General features: G+C 56.1%; 1 pseudogene; it reads left to right on the top strand.

Annotated features, from left to right (window-relative positions):
• Positions 1–14,521: 14,521 nt before the first annotated feature.
• On the top strand, positions 14,522–14,637 carry LOC120603029 (uncharacterized; annotated as a pseudogene).
• Positions 14,638–15,033: the final 396 nt, after the last annotated feature.

Here is a 15,033-nt window from a genome sequence, read left to right as displayed (position 1 = left end):
GTACGAGCTGGGCTGGCTCTTGCTGGCCGTGGGGGGCCCCGTCCACACGGATGCGGCACTCAAGGAACCCTCGCTGGGACGCTCTTCGCGACGACTGTCACGGCTCCTGTGACTCCAGTTCTGACGATCGCGACGTGGGACCCCCGTGTCACCGGCGTCACCTTCGCCGGGCAGCGCGGAGCTTTCTTTCCCTTTTCTTTCCGTTTTCATCATCGCGCGCCCTCGCGAAGCAGGACGCGACTCTCTCTGCACAGGAGCCCTGTGCTCCGCCGCGACGTGGTGACAGCCACCGCCACCGGCCAGGGCTCAGCCATCGGCGAGCGTGTCCCGGACCCCAGGCATGTCCCAGAGACTCCCGTGGGGCGGCGGAGGAAGCTGGGGATGTGCTGACGGCGCCTCCGGAGAAACGGCAGGGATGGCAGACGGCACGAGGAACCGGCCCACCTGACCCCGGAGGCCCGGGAGCCCCACGATCTGCCTGTGCGGGCTGGGGACCCGGACAGCCCGGCCGCGAGAGCCAGTCCTCTCAACCTCTCCCTTTCCGTCCTAAAAACGTGTTTACGAAGACCCGCCTCTCCACATCCTTGCCGACTGAGATGTGTCATCGGACCTTCTGATCTTTAGCAGTCTGCAGGCCAACGCGATCTCATGCTGTTATTTCAAATTTCATTTCTCTTATGACGGTGAAAGTGAGCGTCTTCTCGTGTGTATAAGATCCACTTAGAATCTCTTTTCTGGGAACTAGCCATACTTTTGAGGTTTCTTGGCCCGTGTTTCTTTATGGGTTGGTCTTATTCATTTGTAGGGACTCTTGATATCTTGGGAATGAGCCCTGTTTGGTATATACACTGTAAAAGCATCCAATATGAACTGCGCACCCCCTGCACACACACACACACACATATCGTGCACACACGCACACACAGCAGCATTCCTCTCAAAGCTTTTCGACTACCACTGAGAGAACACTGTCCTTGGGAGAACTAAGCTTCTAGAGGAAGGTTTTGGTTCAGGAGATTGTCATGCTCTGCGAAAGAGACAGATGTATATTTTTCTGGAACAAAAATGAAATGCACGTGTCTGTGTAATTGACCGTACAATCTTTGAATGACCCGGAAGGAGTAAGAGTTAATGCTTTGCTCTGTGCAATGTGGTCGACCTGTGTCTCCCGAGCAACACACGTGAATATCCGCCAGTGCATCTCAGACACAGGGAGAGACGGAATCCACCCCGCCCCGTCTTTCCAAGATCGTTACAGCTCTGTAAAATGAAGGAGAAGCTCACGGTGTGGGTGACGAGTCTCCGAATCGCACGCACGGCATTCGGCGGAGGTCGTATCTTTATCTCAAGATGTGACAGAGAAGAGTTGGGACTTCAGACAATGAGAAATTCATCTTATTTTCCCATGACGTGGAGAAACAAAATGTGTCACCCGACCACAGATGTCGGAGAACACGGCTGTGGATCAGAATGGCGTGCGGAAGGCTTTTCTTGGTTTGCCTGGATAAGTGACTTTGTGGACTGTTACGGAGAAGGCGCAGGGGCGGGCGTTGGGAACGGGGCAGTCGCCCCGCTTCTAGATGGGATAACAGACAGACGGACGCTGCGGTTAAGCCACCCGCTGTGAGCTCGAACCTGGACCGCGCCGGACCCTGGCTTCGGTTTTAATTTGCGTATTGACATTTGTGCTCTTCGGGCTTCTGGTGGATTGGAGGACCCCTGCCCCTGCGCCCCACTCCCTCCACCCCCCCCCACACACACACCAGGGACGGTGACCTGCTTTATTTGATCCACCAATTAAAACGCAATCCTGTCCGAAACCTCCTGCCAGGCACGCCCAGAACCATGACTGGCCACTGCCCAGGTTGCGTGGCCCAGTCAAGCCGCCACGTAAGAACAATCGTCACGGTGAGACGACCTCCTGGGCTCTAATGCGGACGTCACCGCCCCCAGCCAGGTGGCACGGGGAGCTCTGGCCTCGTCTGTGCCGCTGCCTTCTCATTTCAAGACGAAGGTAAAGCCAGAAGGAAAGGTCCTCGAGGACCATGACGAGAAGGTCCCCACGAAGGCCGCGGGCCCCCGAGAAAAGGCGTCTTTGCTCCGTTCGCTCCCTCCGATGTGGCGGGCCTGCGCCCTGCCAGGCTGTAGGTGCACGGGACCCCGTTTCTCCGTCCCTTCCCCCCACTGCCGAGTGCGAACAGGAGGCATCCTCCGGGAACGCGCTCCGAATTCACAAATGCGGCCTCTGAAAGGGAGCGTCCATCATCGCGACGGTCAAGCGGAGTCGGCCCCCGGAAATGAGAAGACGTTCATCTGCGACGTCCTACAAACGAGCCTTGATTAAAATCGAGAAAAGTAAGTTCTAAAGCAGCCGAAACGGAGCGACGTGAGCGCCGTGCTGAAGGGCGCGGTGGCGGCCATCACGCGCGCAGACGGAGTCCCTGCCCGTCCGCCTTCCCCGCAGGCCCGGAGGTCGCCCGCCTGGTCCCGGGCCGCTGGGTGGCGGGCTCGGGGGACGCTGGGCACGTGGCTTAGCGAGGGCCAGAGCTGACCTGTCACTGCTAGCCGGGAGGATTAAGATCGTAGATGAAAGAACTGTGAATTGACTCTGTAAATTTTATATATGAAAAGAAACATTTCCTTAATGAGTTCAAGTTTGTAATTTAGCTACGTTTCAATAACGGCTTAGAAAATTTAAAAAAAAATGACAGTTTCAGAGCTGGTCCACACGGAGGTGACGAGCTCGGCCTCACCCTCCGGGCGCAGGGTGAGGCTGGCGGGAGGAGCCGGCGGGGCTCCCTGGAAGGTCAGGCCTGGCCGGGCGGTGGCCGGGCCCGCGGTGGCCGCGCTCCCTGCGTCTGTGGCCTCGGCCACTCTCTGTCATTTGTGTTCCTCGTCCGTTTATTCGAGAGCCGTCGGATAACCTTTTTCCCAACATGTAGTCCCTCATCCGTTGACTCAGCAAATGTTAACCGCACGGTGCTGCGTCGGGTCCTCTCCTGGGAGCTACGTCGTCCCCGATGGACGAGGCGCCCAGCGTTTCGGCCTCGTGGGGTCGCTCGGAGGTGGAGAGGGACATTCGGTGAAGAGTGAATGGGGAGGTCTGTGCGTGTCGACGAGGGCGACCGGAGAGAGCGGGCGGGGTCCCAGGGGCTGCGTGACCTTGGACAGGTCCCAAGGGCACAGAGCCGCCACTCGGAGCTGGGGCCCGCTGGATGCTCACGGCAGCCCCTGAGCGACACAGTCACAGTTCCCACCTGTGACCGACTCAGCAGAGGGAGGCCGGCACGAGGCGACGCGGCCGTTTGAGCACAGCACGCGCCCGAGGGCCGCTTGGTCCTGAGTCTCACGTCCTTCCACTGACGTGGACTCGGGGACCCGCGCTGCTCCCCGGTCAGTGCCGGGGGACGCGAACCCCGGCTCCTGGCTGCGAGCGAGCTGGAGGGCTGACCTCTCCTCCAGGGGCTCCTGCCAGGGGCCCCGCTGCCGTGACCCCGGCTCCCAGGGCATGGGCTCCGGGCCGAGCGGCCGTCATCACCTTGGTGGTCCTGGACCCCCGCGGCTTTTATTTATCTGCCAGTCGAGCCCCCAACACACTGCACGGCGTAGGTGCCTGACGGTCGTCCATGGACTGAATCAGAGGTCGAGCAACGGCATCTGCCAGGTCCAAGGTCAAAGCGATGGAAGCCCTCTGCCGTGCCCCTCTCCCGCCCTCATCCATGCCACCCCCGAGACGAGGACACGGCTCTGGGCTGGTGCCGGCCCAAGACCCATGTCACCCAAACGTTTCTCCTTGCAGAGAGCGGATCGGCCCCGGGCCCGGCCGCAGAGGACAGAGGCCCCGACGCCGCGCCTCGTGGTCTGCAGGAAGCCAGCGCTGCGTCCCAGCCCATCCCCCCCACGCCCAGGCGTCCTTCTCGGCTGCCTGTCCGTGACCAATGGGCGATCTTTCTAGGTCTTTCCGGAGAGGAAATTCTCACTTGGAATCCCCAAGGAGGCTACCAGACTCCCATCCACTTTCGAGTCTCTCCTTGGTGTCAAGACGTTGACTTCGTCCCCGCTAAGATGCCGCTCTGGGAAAAAAGTCACATCTTCTCACATTTTCTGCAATTCTTGTCACTCTCAGCATCTGCTCGTGCATAATGATGTTCGTAAGCGAAGTGACATTTCAGAGTAATGAGGCTTCAGTGACAACGTGCAAGAGATGTGACAAGTTTTCTCTAATATAAAAAAGGAGTGTAGACAAACCCGCATCCACGGCCGTCGCTGGCTCGCCTCAGCCTTTGAAGCCGGAGGTGGTCTCCACGGTCCCCCGGGGCTGGTACCGGCCCTCCCGGTGACGCGCTAGAAACTCGCGTCCCTCCAAATAAGACCCGTGCCGTGCGCCCGTTCACGGAAGGGCGGGCATGGTCAGCTGTGGACAGACTGCAGGGGAGACGGTGGGGTGAGGCGGGGTGCGGGCTGGCGCTGGGCGGCTCTGGGCGGACTCAGCCAGCACTTCACCTCGTCACCTCGTCACCTCGGCTACTTCCCTTCTCCAAACTCCCGTCCCCGAGGACGATGACAAGCACTTCCCAGGCATGACTCTGACGGACGGCAAGAGACCCTCGCGGGGCTGGCCCGCGGGGCGGGATGGGGTGACACTGTGCGAAGTGGAGACCGTCGCGCTCCCTTTAAAACGCGTCACGCTTTCGGCCCAAGCCGAGGGGTCCCTGAGCGGGCAGTTCTCAGAGGAAGGGCGGCCAGACTCTCCCCCGCCCCCAGCCTTCCTGGGCCATGTCGGGGTCCCAAGCATGACGTGGCACTGGGGCACCCCACAGAGCACAGGGTGCCGCTGTTCCCCGGGGCTCCCAGTGACACCTCCAAATGCCGGCCTGTGCTGCTGGTGGCTCCACCTGTGACAGCCAGGAGGACAGTGCTCACCTGGCCGGGCCCCCCGTGGCCGGTCACTGTCAGAGAGGACCCGCAGGGTGGCCAGGGCGGCACAGGGCAGCCAGCAGGGGCGGTCCTGGCTGGACTTAGCCCCGAGAAAATCAGAGAGCGGGCCACCCCCTGCAGTCCGCTGGATGTGCTGCCCCCTCCCTGGGTGATACGAGGGAACAGGCGGGACCCTGGACAGCCGTCGCCCTGCCCCGCCCGCTACGGGCGTCCTTGAAAGTTCAAGGCGGTTCAGGGTGCAAAAAAGGCTCCCGCAGCCGCGTGCATTCTGGAAGCGTTTGTTGCGAGTGCGCTGTGTGTGCAGGAAGAGCTCTCCTCCCGCCACGGCCTCCTCCCGCCACGGCCTCCTCCCGCCACGGCCTCGCCAGGCGGACAAGGGCTGGGAAGGGACCAGGGCAGGCGGGGGCGGGGCCGAGGGAGGGGTCGGCAGCCATCCAGAGCGGCGTGAGAGGTGACGCACACAGGCTGGCCAGGGGGTCGTGCCCCTTCGTGAGAGCGAGTCACCAGACACGGTCCTCCTCTCTGGGTGGGGAGCCGTGCTCTGCGCTGGGCCCTGCAGCCGCTGGTGTCGGGGCCCCCTACGGGGCAGGGGCCATGGGGCACTGTGGCCTCCGAGTCGTCCTTCCTGGGGACGGGCACAGTTAGGCCATTCCATTGGTGTCGTTTCTAACTCTCTGCATCCTGGGCGCCTGCTGAACACCCATCGGGAGGTGAGGTCCACACGCTGCCAGGACCTCGGACCCATGACGAGAATGGAGGCCACGCTGCCCGCTCGGGTGCGGAGGACAGTGTCCCAGCAGAGTGGGACGATCTGTGCAAGTTTTCACGGACGAATGCCGAGCCCCGCGAGTCTCAGGCCCCCAACGGGGCTGGCCTTATGAGGACCGCCCCCCGCCCCCAGCCGCCTCCAGCCAGGCCTCCAGACCACTCGCCGAGTTCCTGCCATGTGCGGGCACCGAGGGGCGCTTACACGCATGCCCTAGTGTCCCTGGAACCCTGTGACACGAGCCCCATGGAAACCAGCATGAACGACACTCGGGCTGTGGGGACCCCGCCCCGGGGGTATCAGACCCCGGGGCTCCCTCGCCGTGTGCCCCCTGCTCCGCCCTCCTGCGGGGAGGCCGGCCAGGCGCTGTCCCTCTGAGCGAGGCTCCCCCCGAAGCAGCACGTCCTCCTGTCCCCACCCCCTCCTGTCCGTCCCCTCGGGGGCTGGGTCCCTGCCGTGCCGCTGGGCTTGGCACAGGGTGTGCGTCTCCGCGATGGGCACGGTCCTCCTTCCTGTCACCAGCTGCACCATTTCCTGTCGATTCATTTCTTTGCCTAAATGGCTCCTTCTGGCCCAGGACGCACGACCGACCCGAGGATGAAAGTCCAGGTTGCTTCCCCATCCCCTGGCCCGTCACGCTGGACTCCGCGACTCACAAAGGAATCTTCGTGCTGCTTACGAGGCATGTTTTACCGATTATGCCGTCGCAGCTCAAGATTACAATTTTAAGAATATCTTTAGTCATTTTGGTCTAACGATGTGCTCTAATGTAATGGATTTTTTAGTATAATGATAAAATAGACTAATATAACGTGTTTATTTTGGGGATAAATGATTCAGAATAGGGCTTCGATACATCTGGGTCATGATCTAACGGTGAAGCAATGTTGTACTTCGCCTCAGAACACAGATCGGCTCCTGTTCACTTTACAGCTTTTCATCTCCAGATCAATGTGTCTTTCGCAATGTTGGGATCACGGACTCATTTGAAAGTAAATTTGAAGAATCATTTTCCCTAAAGCACCATCGAAGTCTAAGCCGATCGAATTTAGTAGTGACCTCTAAAAGAATTTATTTTTTATTAAAATTTTTTCTATCCTTATAGAGGTGAAAGCAACAAATAAAAAGTGTCTATATTGGCGAACATAGCGATTATTCTCGATCACGCACCGGGCAAGATTGACCGATCCGCGAGTCCCCAACGCGGAGTGCGTGAGCGTGCGCGCAGGAAGCGTGCGCAACGCGTGCGAGCGCGCGAGCGCGCGAGCGCTGCCAGGCGCGCACTCAGGAGTGCGGAGCGCGCGACCTGGGCGTGGCGCGCCTGGTGAGCGTGCGACACGATGAGCGCGAGCCAACGCGTGCGAGCGCGTAAACGTGAATGAGCTCCCTTGCGTGAGTTCGATGCCGCTGGAGCGGCTGCGCGAGGCACACACACAGCCAGCACGTATCAGGCGCGCTCATGAGCGTGATGCGCGCGATGCGCGAGCGATGAGCCGGAGTGCGAGCCGATATGGCATAAGGGCGCGTGGGGCGAGCGTGATACGACGAGCCATGCGATAGTCCGATGCGAGGTGATCCGCATCCGGAGCGCGCTCCAGGAGCGTGCGTTAGCGAGCGCGTGATGCCGCCAACGAGCGTGAGCGCTGAGCGAACTCCATGCGCGCGAGCGCGTGAAACTGCGCGAGCGCGAGCGCGCTGGTGAGCGTGAACGGTGCATGTGAGTGAGCGTAAGTGTGGGAGTGCAGCTCATGGTGGGTGTGTGAGTGTGAGTAAGTGTGTGAGTGTGAAATTGCGTGTGAGTGAGTGTGTGAGTGGTGAGGACACTTAGGGTCTATTCTCTTAACAAGTTTCATGTGCACAATGCAGTTATTCCCGCTTATTCGTGGTTTTGTTTTCTGCAGCTTCGGTCACGCAGGAAGCTGCCGTCCCAGAATATTACCCATCGCCTCCGAGCCGCGGCGATGGAATCTCGGGCTGTCCCCAGCCATCCTGCCCAGGATGTGGATCGCCCCGTGGTCCAGCGTCCACACTGTAGACCACCCCGCCCATCCGTCACTCAGCGGTTGCCATGGGTATCAGTTATCATTCAGTTTCTTCCACATTTTTCTCGGACAGATCCTATACATGTTTGATTAGGTTTATACTTAAGTATTTCGTGTACTGGTGCCATCATTATATAGTATATATTTTTTTACTTTCAAATTGCATTTGCTCATCGCCAATACCTAGGAAGGCAGCCGCCTTTCGTATACTCGCCTCCTGCCCTGCGGTCTGGCTGGAACTGCTCCTTAGTTACGAGAGGACGTTTTTGATTCTCCGTGATTTCCTGTGTAGGTAATGTCTGTCACTGACGAATAAAAGCCGCTTTATTTCTTCCTTTCCAGTCCGTACACTTGCTTACTGCTTCCTTTTCTTGTCTGATGGCACAGCGGGGGTTTTTGGCCTGAGGTCAGGTAGCAGGGACGAGGGAGGACGTTCTGGCCTCCTTGCTGACCATCTGGAGACGCATCCGTCCCTCCCACGGGGCGCGAGCTTAGCGTAGTTTCTCGCAGATGCTCTTTACCGAGCAGAAGACGTCTCTCTGGATTCCTCGTCTGCTCAGTTTTTTATCAATCCTGTATCCGAAATAAATCCACTGTGTCACGTCCTGTAATTACACACTGTTGGATTCGACGCGCTTTGTTTCGTTGAGGTGTTTTCCTTATGAGAGGCTTCGATCTGTCGTTTTCCTTCGTCGTAAAGTCTTTTTCTGGTTTGTAAGGTGACCTCAGAGAACAGGTTAAGAGCTCTTCCCTGCGTTCCGGGAGAGAAGGAGATTGCTGATAATTGGTATTATTTGGTTCTTAAATGTGTGTAGAATTCACCCATGGAGTAATCTGGGCCTGTTCTTTTTTTTTTTTTTTTTCTGTTTCCTATTAATTATTGATTCTTCTTTAAGAGATTTATGTCTATTTACGCGTATTCGAACGATCTAGTTCTTGTTGTATTAAGTTTTGATGGTTTGTATTGTTTAAGGAGTTGGTTCATTTCATCTAAAATGTCAACTGTGTGGGCATAAAATGGTATTGTTGTTTTATCTTCCTTATAATGTTCCTGGGGTCAGTAGGCATGGTCCTTTATTTTATTTATGATATTGGTAATCTGAGTCTTACCTCTTGGTTATACTGATCAGAGGTTTATCGATTCCGTAATCTTTTCAAAGAACCAACTTTTAATTTTGCTGATTTTTTTTCCTATTGTTTTCTCGATTCCAATTTCATTGATTTCTGCTCTATTTTATTATAATTTTTTCTTATTTTTGCTTTAGGTTTATACTAGGTCTCTAGTTTCTTAATGTGGAATCATAGATTTTTGGTTTTAGATCTTTCTTTTTTTCTAAGATATGCACTTATTCCTATAAATTTTCTTTAATCACTGATTTTGCTGCATCCACAAATTTTGATAAGTCTTATCTTTATTCAGTTCAACTTAAAAAAAAAATTCTTTTGAGATTTCTTTGACCTATGCGTCATTTAGAAGTGGATTGCTTAATCTTCAACCACTTTAGGGTCCCCCATCTATCTTCGTGTTGGTAACTTATAGTTTAATGTCATTGCCTAGAAACAGATTTTGTATAATTTTCAGTCTTTTAAATTTGTTAAGGTGTGTTTATGACCCAGCAGGTTTAATGAGCGCTTGAGACGAATTCCTGTTCTGCCGTTGCTGGATGGAATATTCTATAAATGTCAATTAGATCCAGTTGATTGATAGCACCGTTCGGGTCAACTGTGCCTTCAATGATTTTCTGCCTCTTCAACCCGTCCGCCCACTGACAGAGGGATGCTGAGTTCTTCCAGTGTGATACAGGACTTGTCCGTTTCTCCTTTAAGTTTTTACCTGATGTATTTTGACCCTCCGGTGTTCGGTGCCCACACTTTTAGATTGTTACCTCTTCTCAGAGAACTGACCCCCTTATCATCCATCACGCAACCCCCCGCTCTATCCCTGATAATGTTCCTTGTCTAGAAGTCGGCCGTGTCTGAAATTAATACAGCTTCTCCACCTTTCGTTAAATTACTTTTAACCCACCCGATTGGTTAGACGTCATACCGGTCTCTTGTTGATAACATAATCTTAGGTCTTTTTTTCCACTCTGACAATCTCTGTGTTTTAATTGGTATATTTAAACCTTTCACACTTAAAGTGATTTTAAAACACAATTATATTCACATTTGTCCGGTTTATAAGTGGTTTCTGTTAATCGCACCTGTTCTGGCTTGTACTTTAGAGTTCCACTCTTTTTCTGTCTTCTCTGATTTCGATAGAGCAACTGACCTAGAGTCTTCAATACACATTTTTAGCTAATGGAGATCCACTTCGAATAACGCCACACGCCGTGTGTGCAGTGCAGGCGACTTATAACTAAATATTCTCAATTCCTCCTGGGCCTCTGGTCATACGCTCCTTCCCACACTGCGATCACCCGATGCATTGCTCTGTTATTACTCTGAACCGTTATTTTTTCAATCGATTAAAAAAATCGTAAGTTATTTCACGTTGATTTATTCTCTCTCTTTATAAGGTCTCAGCTTCTGATCTGTATTATCTTCGTTCTTCCTTAAGCACTTTTCACATTTCTTCTGGGGCATGTCTCCTGGTGGTAAATTCTCTCAGTTTTTGTTTGTCTTAAAAAGTCCTAATTCATTCTTCGCTTTAAAGAGTAAGTTCAGTGAATATAGAATCGTGGATATTTAAAAAAATTTCAACACTTTATGTATTTCACTCTACTCTAATCCGGCCCGAATGATTTCCGATGAGACACTTCTTGAATTTTTAGCCTCGTTCCTGTGTTTTTCTCTGGCTTCTCCCAAGTTTTTCCTCTTAGTTTGAATACATTACGAACATCGTAAGCCTCGGTGTACGTTTTTCTTTTTTCGATCCTGCTCGTTATCCAGTAAGCTTTCCGGATCCGTGGTTTGGTATCCGTCGCTAGTTTTGAAAAGTTCTTTGTGGACGTTTTTTCTCTCGTGCTCTGTCCTCTCTTTCTTCTTGTTTTGGAATTACTGTTACGCACGCATGGTATTGCTTTCGAAACTGTCCCACAGTCCTCGGATGTCCTGGAAAGAGCGCAGTCCCCACCTCGGGGTCTCAAACCGCTGCCCCAGACCCTGGGGGGCAGCTGGCTCGGGCAAGCTGCAGCAGCTGCCACATCTGTCCTGCAGACGCGTGGCCAGGTCAGCCCTTGCCTCGTTACTTCGTCCTGTCGCGCTTGGCCGCGGCTCGAGGCAGAGTGGTACAGAGGAGACAGCTGGACCGATGGCGGACGGACCCTGCCTCCTCACGTCCCCGCGTAAACCTGGGGACACAGCTGGACCCGCCTGAGCCCTTCACTTGCTGACCCCGGTGAGCGATCTGCAAGTTAAATAACATAGTGACGAACCTTTCCCGTCTCGCTCGGGGACGTCTTCCTCGAATTTCCCCCCAAATTTCATTGCCAAGGTCGCCTTCTGCACTTGGCTTCCCGGCACGCAGGTCAATTTCAGGGCTGACTCACGACGGGTGGGAGTCACGGGAGAGGCTCCAAGAGTCCCCGGGACAGAATCCAGAGCCGCGCACGTCTGGCGTTTAAGTGATGAGTGAAGCCGAACAATTTTTTTTTTTTCTCGATTGCCAGAAGTTCGAGAACCTTCATTCTCGTGTGAGAGTCTGGTGGTCTGACAGGTGGAGACACCACGCACCAGAATGCCCGGGCCGCGCAGCTGTCTCGTCCCCTTCTCCCTCGGATGCCTCTGCTTCCCGCCCTCCCCACCCCTGTGACGTCATCTTGCAGAAATAATGCCCACGCGAAGTCCAGGGGCACCATGGCTGGGGACCTGCCCCCCTCGCGTTATACCTGCAGGGTTTCCCGCCCCCAGGGCTCACGAGGCTCTGCTGGCCGCAGGCTCAGGGCTGGCGCCCGATGCTTGCTCATCCGCTCGATTCTCTAGCAAACCGTCTCACCTGCCTCCTCCCTGACGTGGGAATGGAGAGGCCGGTGGCTGCTCAGGAAGGAGGTGCCCGTGCCCGCCCCGTGGAGGCCGCGCCGTGGAGTTGCAGGCGTCGGGAGGCGGGCTCAGGGCGAGGCTGGACCCTCCGAAGATATTTTCAAATCTAGGATTCAGTGACTCCCCTAACGCTGCCATTTGCTTGTGCGTTTTTGGAGCAGAATGCGCGGGCGCGAGATCGTCTGCCGGGCACGTGAACCGGTCGCCACGCGTTCAGCGCACCTTCATTTTCCCAGGGACCTCGTGCCGTGCGTGTGACACTGTTAAGCGTTTGGCAAACGCCATTGGATGAAAGCTTGGAAATTATATCCTGGAATCTTGAGAAATGCTGTCTTGGGGTTGGTGCTGAGCAGATAGTGTAATTAAAACCAGATGCCAAGGAGATTTTTAAACGTCCCGAGGGGCGACACTGCCACCATTTATCTGGTAAAGATTGCTCTCCGCTCCGTCCCGAAGCCAGCTCTTTGCTGGCACCGAAAACACCATCTAAAGAGCATTTAATTCCAGTGAAGCTCTCCTCGCTTCCTGCTCCTGATCCAACTTGACTTGAGGCCAAACCCGACTGGCCTCGCTGAGGTTCTTCCTGCCCTCACGACCCTCAGAAAGGCCACGGCATAGGGGACCTCAGAGGGACCTGGAGACGTGTCCCGCTGGACGTCGGCCACACTCTTCCTTGTTTTCACCTCATCCGTGTCCCCCCCAAGAGCAGAGACCTCACCCGGAAGGCGGGCGCTTGTCCAGCTGGGGGGGGGGACTAGGTGGTGGCAGCTGAGACGCTGACTTGATCTATTTTTGGAGCAAAGAGCATCAGGAGCTGCTGATCCTGGGCGTGGTGGTGGAGAGGCGTGGGGGGCGTACGACGAGTCAGGTTCACATGTGTGGGTTGGAGTGACTGGACCACCGTGTCATTTACGGAGGTGGGGGGCACTCGGAGAGGCACCGGGACCGTGGAGGAGGAAGTCGAGGGTTCCGCTCTAGAGGTAACACGTCCGAGGTGACATTGGACATCCGACGAGGAAAAGGCGGTTAGATTTACGAGTTCTGGAACCCGGCAGCCATGGGTAGGATTCACGGTCATCAGTGGGTACATGGTGTCTGCAGCCGCAGGGCGGCATGGGGTCCGCTGGGGCGTGCCCAGAGAAACGGTCCCCGGCCGAGTCTGAGGACGTCCCCGGCTCGAAGGCCCCCTGGGAGGGAGAGTCGCTGGGAAGAGATGACACCCAGGAGCGCGCGGTGTCGCAGAAGCCGCAAAGGGAGGTGAGTCAACGCGATGCATCCACTTAACGTGCATAAAAAGAGCAGAGACGGGGCGTGCGCCGGCAGGGGCGTCCCTGGTGACCTAAGCCAGATCGAGGCCAGGCGGGAAGAGGGCGGGCGTCCGAGCGAGGTGGGTCTCGAAGGGAACGCGCCTGGCGAGGCGAAGGCCCTGGCGTCGGCGACAGTCGGGGTCAGTTCTCGCGAGAAGAAGGAAGACGAGGCGGCCGCTGGTGCTTGCTTCGCATTTTCACTGTGCAGGACGCCGCCCCGGCCGAAGCCCATGCGCCGCGGGGAACTCGGCCACCGCAAAGGCGAAGGCCGTTGCAAGCATGGGGATCCTTCTGAGAAGGCCCGGGACAGAGCCAGGGGCTGCGTCTCTGATAAACCTCCTTAGGACATGAAGAGGGGTGGCAGGGATGAGCAGGGGTGAGCATCGGGGGGATGGGGGGTAAAAGGAGGAGCAGGAGATGCCGGCGGACGGAGGAGGCGGCAGAAGGAAGAAGTGAACGTTACTTAAAACGAGGTGAGCCCGCTGGGCGGCTCGACCCGCCTCCTCGTCAGAGCGTTTAAATGGGCCCGGCGATTACCGTCGAGTTTTACTGTGGCTCCGTCGGCAGCCTGGGCGAGGTGCCCGGGGAGGGGCGGGGCTTGCTACGCCAGGAGGAACGAGAGGTGAGGGCTAACGTCGAGACGAGGGCTTAGGGTGACGCGCCACAGGGTCCGCCCTGAGCGAAGGCCGAAGCCGAGGCGTCAGGCGGGCGGCAGAGCTTGAAAAGTGGCCGGCGCTGCAACGAACTCGACGCCAACATGACGGGATCGGGACTCGGACAGTGACAACTCGGGGAGGGGGCACCTGCCGAAGGGCCTCGGGGAGAGGTGGCATCCACGGGCAAGATGCTCCTGCGGCCATGAAGACGGGATCGTCCGGGGATGGCGTGGCCGAGGATGGGGTGGAGGACGAGACCGCCAGGAACGAAGAGCCCGAGTGACGGAGGGAGCACCGGGCTCGTCCCGTGGATGCCGACGTCACGGCGCACGGTGGGCAGTGGCCACGGAGGCCGAGGCACACGGCGGGTGCCACCCGCCTCTCAGACGCCGTCCACGCACGTGGGCAGCTCATGGCATGACACGCGCTTACGGGAAGCCAGAATTCTGAATAAGGATTTGGATGCAATGAAAAGACATTTGCCCGAAGCCCAGGCCTGAGGTCCAGGCACGCGGACTTGAGACGTCTCCAAGTGGCAGGGGGCCGGGATGGTGGTGTCAGGGAACAGACAGGAGGCAGAGAGAACATGCAAAGAGTTGGCTGATTCGCGTCTGCTTCTCCCAGAATGCAAACCTGTGGTCAGAGGTTTTACCTGTTTCTGCCCCGTTTTATCTCCAGTGCTTTGAACAGAGCCCCGCATGTAGAAGGCGCTCTAGAAATGTGCGTTTAATAAATGTTGGACGTGGACGTGGTTCATAGTGTAGTGGTGAGCACGTCTGCTTTACACGCAGAAGGCCCTGGGTTCACGCCCCAGTGGAGCCACAGTCCCTGGTCTACGGCCACGGCACCCTGAGCAAGCCCGATGTCTGATCTCGGAAGCTAAGCAGGGTCGGGCCTGGTTCGTACTTGGATGGGAGACCACCTAGGAAGACCAGGTGCTGTAGGTGTAAATAATAATGGATAGTAAAAGGTAAATAAAAAAGTAAATAATGTCGAACGTGAGAGTGTTCCATCGATGATGATACCGATGGTCCCAGAATAAGCACCTTCTGCAATGTCTTCTTCCTGTAAGTCAGAGGGGTTCACCCTCCCTTTTAAGCGTGGTCTAGTTTTACATCGCGGTAGGCGTCATTCTATGGTGACGACGTTTTGCATTTCGTAGCATGTTATTCTATACTGTGCTCACGCTGTGCTGTCGCATCACTTTATTTATGATAATTACGACTTCCACATCTCTATTCACGGTGTCGCCGACTCGATCGGGCAAAGAATGAAAGAACGTTTGGCCGATTCGGAGCGTCCGGTATATTCTCCGCGCATTTGTCTTACTTCGTATCCGCTCT

Source organism: Pteropus medius, unplaced genomic scaffold (genome assembly GCF_902729225.1).
Source record: "Pteropus medius unplaced genomic scaffold, Ma_sr-lr_union100, whole genome shotgun sequence".
NCBI classification, from domain to species: domain Eukaryota; kingdom Metazoa; phylum Chordata; class Mammalia; order Chiroptera; family Pteropodidae; genus Pteropus; species Pteropus medius.
Note: the sequence above shows the minus strand (reverse complement) of the source record. Positions and strands in the feature narration are given on the sequence as shown.